The following is a 5,409-nucleotide window of genomic DNA, read 5'->3' on the forward strand; positions in this document are numbered from 1 at the left end:
AAGCCAGTTGCTATGGGGGGGGGGGGGCCACTCATGCATGTGTGCTCTCAAGCCCTGTTCTTTTGCTGGATCAGGATGGGGCACGGGTAAGTTTTAGGCAGGCTGGGGGGGGGGGGGATCTGCATTCAGAAGGTTTTTTTTTTACCTTTATACATAGAATGTTTGAAGGTGAAAAAAATCTACGTTTAGAATCACTTTAAACACAACCCTCTTAAAAATGAAATCAGTATTACCCCCCTGAAGCATCCCAAGCATTCGCCTAGTACGAAACATGTCAGAGTAGAACTTGTTCCTGCTGGCTATTTTAATAAAGGAAGAATATTATTTTGTACCTCGGTGTGTGGGATTGTGTTCCTGTTGCTTGTACAGCTGATCCCACAAAGTATGATAAAAAATTAGTATAATAATACAATAATAACCAATTGTAGCATATCTAAATGTTATCATTCTAATCCTTAAAATGGAAATACCATCAAGCAACAAAGTACACAGCTAAAATAATTATGTACAGTACATACAAATTTACCTGCCAAATCAGATGTATTATTTGTACTGTTTAACCAGAAGATAATTTGTGAGGTCAGGTGCTGATATTGGATAAGAAGACCTGGGTCACCATCAGCATTCCAATTCTCTCCAAAGATCTTCAGTAGGGATGAGGTAACGGCTCACACCATGTCTTTATGGAGCTGGCTTTGTACACGGGGGAGCACAGTCATGCTGGAACAAAAAAGGGTCTTCACCAAACTGTTACCACAAGGTTGGATGAAAACGATTGTCTAAAACAGGGGTAGACTACCTCAGTCTTTCAGAGGCACCAACAGGCCATGTTTTGGTCATTTTTTTGGTTTTGTTTTGGTCATCATCAACAACTAGAAAAATGCCTCACTATGATAGATGACTGGATGACCATTCGCTCCCTCAAACTCAACGGTTCAAAAACAGAACTTCTTCTCCTACACGCTAACCGAAATGCCAAAAATAAGGCTCTGTGGACACCTCCCACCATCTTAGGACAGACCATCTCTCCGAGCACCAAAGTCAAGAGTCTCTGAGTTATCTTTGACTCAGAAATGACAATGGATGCACAAATAGGATCGGTAGTCAGTGGATCCCACCATCTCCCCGCCTGTTACATAGACTTATCCCCTTCATCCCAGAAGAGGACAAAGCAGCAGTAGTTGGAACAATCATCAATTCCCGACTCGATTATGCTAACTCGCTCTATATAGGATTACCCCAATATCAACTTGCGCGCTTACAACTCATCCAAAATACAGCGGCAAGACTGTTAACAGGAAAAAAACCCTGGGAGTCAATCTCCCCATCCCTGAGGAGCCTACACTGGCTAACCGTAAAGAATCGGATCACATTCAAGACCCTCTGCCTCACCCACAAATGCATACAAGGAAACACGCCTCAATACCTTTGAGAGAAAATAAAACACTACACACCCAATCGCAATCTTCGATCATCTAACCAAAACCTCCTTCTCATTCCCAAACACCGCTACAAAGCAAAGGGAGAACGAAGGTTCGCAGTCCAAGGACCTCGACTTTGGAACGCACTTCTGCCCCACATCCGCATGGAAGAAAACCATCTGGCTTTCAGGAAAAAATTCAAGACCTTCCTCTTCTAGAAGCTGACAACACCAACGCATTAGCGCCTTGAGGCGATTCAGTTCGCATTTGCAACACTCTATAAATTTTTCATTCATTCATTCATTCATTCATTTCTCTTAAATAAACTAGTTGTCATAAATACCAAGCCATTGATGTTAATTGAAAACATGACCAGTGGGAGATACTTGGGTTCTGAGGTTCGGAACTCAAGTTCCTCCAAAACACACTGGTCAAACCAGGAACTGGCTTTGTACACAGGGGGGCATAGTCATGCTGGAACAGAAAAGGGTCTTCACCAAAGTGTTACCACAAAGTTGGAAGAGCACAAATGTCTACAATGTCTTTGTATAGTGTAGTATTACCCTTCACTGGAAACACCTGAACTCCATAATTTGGAGGGGTTTCTGTAATGGTCATGGGTACTGGGCACACAAAAAGCTGTGTGTGGGCCATTGCAGTGTCCTGGCTGGTGTGAGTGGAGGTCGGAGGATAGAGACTATAATCATGGCAGGTCACAGAGCTGCAACCAAGGCGATTGACTGGTTGGCATTTGCAGAAAGAGTTCCTCCAAATCAAAAAGCTATGCTTAATGAACTGAAGACCCGCGGTGATGCCGTGGCTTTACAGTTAACATCTCTCCCTGCCAAACCTCCAACAATTGACTGGGCCTATTACTGAACCACAATTGCAATGGCAGGCCTAGTGGATGAGTTTGAAAAGAAGTTTCCTGTCTCATCATGGCAGCATACATTTGGGTTGTGACTCCGCCCCTCACAACCTGATAGGACTGAATAGCTATAAATTGTAAGATAGGACCCAACTCAGTATTCTCCTTTTTTTCCTCACCTGTCCAAGACTGGATGGAACGCTCAGCACCCGTTACCACTCTCGCCCCAGCCAGGTTCAAGCCTCTCCTGGGTGGAAGTTCTTGCCTGTACAGCCTCTAAACGAGCTAGATGGAAGGAACCCCACTCTGATGGTCTCAGGAGTATGTTGACTGGTACTTTACAAGCCTTAAATAGGCTTAGATTATTTGCAGTGGTCTCCGTTTTTTCTTTCTAAACACTCGTGGGGTTTTTCTGGGATCTGAAGTCCCACACAGCCATCCTGACATCCCTAAGATGGCGCCTGAGCGTCTGATCGTTTCCACGCATGCGCGCGGGGAAGTGATGCCGCCAGGAGCTTGTTTTGCTAGCATCTATCATGGCAATGGGCTCCTCGGCAAGCTATTGCGCATGTGCGATCGTGACGTCATTCCACCGCGACGGCAGTAAATTTAAACCTTCTGCATTTCCTCTATCTCCTGTCTCTGCAAGACACCAGGGATTCCTATCAGGATTGCACTAGATGCAAACACTGCCTGCTAACCTCTTTATCCTTGCTCCTCCACTAAGGTAAGACTAACTTAGTCTCTACTATACTCTCTCTACTGAAAGGTCTAGGTTCCTAGATCAGGGTTGTTCCCAGAGAGTGGTAGAAACTCTACTTCAAGCCAGAAAAGCCACTACCAACATCACCTGGAGAATCTGGAAAACATTTATTTTATTCTCACAACAACAATGTCGGGACGCATCATCACTAGAGGTGGCACAAATCCTCAAATTCCTCCAGTCTGGTCTGGAAAAAGACCTAGGCTCAAATACCTTAAAAGTTCAGGTCTCAGCATTATCGGCCATGACAGGAGTAAAGTGGGCCCAAGACCCTCTCGTCATGCAGCTTCAAGAAGCATGTCTAAAAATAAGACCTCCCAAAAGGCCTACTTTTCCGGCATGGGATCTATCAATTGTGTTGGAAGCACTGTCTCACAAACTTTTTTTCCCTTCCGGAGCCATCTCCTTATGGGACTTAACGCTTAAGGTCACATTCCTCATTGCTATAACCTCAGCAAAGAGGGTCTCAGAGATGCAAGCACTACTTGCGAAGGAACCTTATTTAGTCTTCTAAACAGACAGAGTGGTCCTAAGGCCTTCGGACCGATTCATCCCAAAAGTCGCCTCTTCATTTCATTTTAACCGAGAGATAAGTCTCCCAGCACTTCTTACAGTTCAAGGTGATCTGCATCCACTGGATGTTAAAGGCAACATCTCGGCATACCTCATGGTAACTAGTACCTTTAGGAAGACAGATAACCTTCTAGTCATTCCTCACGGCTTTAAAAGGGGACAGGCAGCATCCTCTCAGGCCATCGCTTCGTGGTTGGTTAAGATCATCAAAAAACATATTCGCTTCAGCAGATTCAAATACCTGAGGGCCTAAAAGCTCACTCCACTATGGCAGTGGCGACTTCATGGGCAGCGTACTGCAGAGTGTCCGTGGAGAAATTATACGCAAAGCTGCAACATGGTCTTCCAAAAACACTTTTATGGCCCACTATAAAGTAGATTCCGCACAGTTGTTGACTGTGGATTTCGGGAGGTCAATCATTCAAGCCAATGCATCAATTGCTTGTTAAATAAATGTAATTTCTTCTTGAGCCCACCCATCTGGCGAGTTATTTCCCAAATGTATGCTGCCATGATGCGACAGGAAAACAGAAAATTGTATTCTCACCTTTCCATAATTTTCCTTTCCCATCACATCTTCATGGCAGCATACAGATGCCCGCCCTTCTAAGTTCTGAGGTGATAGATACAGAGAATACTGAGGTGGGTCCTATCTTACAATTTATAGCTATTCAGTCCTATCAGGTTGTGAGGGGCGGAGTCAGGACAGGAAAGGAAAATTACAGGAAAGGTGAGTATACAATTTTCCATTTTATTGCCCTTACAAATCCTAGAGCCTAAAGTTGCCGAATCTGAAAAGATACATGCCCAGGAACAGGAAGCTAGCAAATCTGCTTTAGTCTTCATTGAAGAATCTAAAGCCAGGGTGGCCTCATATGAGAAAGAGCTTGCAAAGTTTAAGAACATGATTCCGTTTGATCAGATGACAGTTGAAGATGTAGTGGAAGCTTTCCCTGAAGTCAAGTTGGACAAAGAGAAATAGCCCTACTGGCCACACAAGTCCATTAATGAACTTTAACCTCTTCCCGTCCGAATGACGGCTACAGCACGGACCTACTTTGCCGCAAGGGCGTCAATAGATGTCCTCCCGTGCTCGAGCGGCGCGCTTTGTGATCTATGAGACTCGGCTGATCACAGATTGGTGTAAGGGGTCGATCACGACCCTTACCACGTGGTCAGCTGTTAGCCAATGACAGCTGATCATGTGATGGAAACAGAGCCGGTAATCGGAGAAAAAAAAAAAAGCCGATCACTGGCGGCTGTGAGAGGGACATCAGTCCCCATCATAGAGAGGCTCTGCAGAGTCATCTGTGGCCACCTGTGCCACCTGCCAGTGCCACCTACCAGTGCACAACAGTGCCACCTACCAGTGCCCACCAGCGCCACCTACCAGTGCCCACAGTGCCACCCATCAGTGCCCACAGTGCCACCCATAAATGTCACCAATCAGTGCCTCATGACCAGTGCTGCTTATCAATGCCATTTACCAGTGCCCATCAGTGCCACCTACCAGTGCCCATTGGTGCCACCTGCCAGTGCCCATCAGTGCCACCTATCAGTGACATCTATCAGTGCCCCTCAGTGCCCATCAGTGCCACCCATCAGTGCCACCTATCAGAGTCCATCAGTGCCGTCTTATCAGTGCCTATCAGGGCTAATCAACGAATATCAATGAAGGAGAAAAATTACCTGTTTGCAAAATTTTATAACAAACTATGAAACGTTTGTTTTTTTTTCAAAAACTTTACAGTTTACAGTTAAAGAATCCCTGTCTCTTGAAGAGT

General features: G+C 45.2%; 1 pseudogene; it reads left to right on the forward strand.

Annotated features, from left to right (window-relative positions):
- The first annotated feature begins 2,074 nt into the window (after positions 1-2,074).
- LOC141110191 (ATP synthase subunit d, mitochondrial-like) lies at positions 2,075-4,867 on the forward strand (annotated as a pseudogene).
- The last annotated feature ends 542 nt before the right edge of the window (positions 4,868-5,409 follow it).

This window comes from Aquarana catesbeiana, linkage group LG10 (assembly GCF_042186555.1).
Source record: "Aquarana catesbeiana isolate 2022-GZ linkage group LG10, ASM4218655v1, whole genome shotgun sequence".
Lineage (NCBI taxonomy): Eukaryota > Metazoa > Chordata > Amphibia > Anura > Ranidae > Aquarana > Aquarana catesbeiana.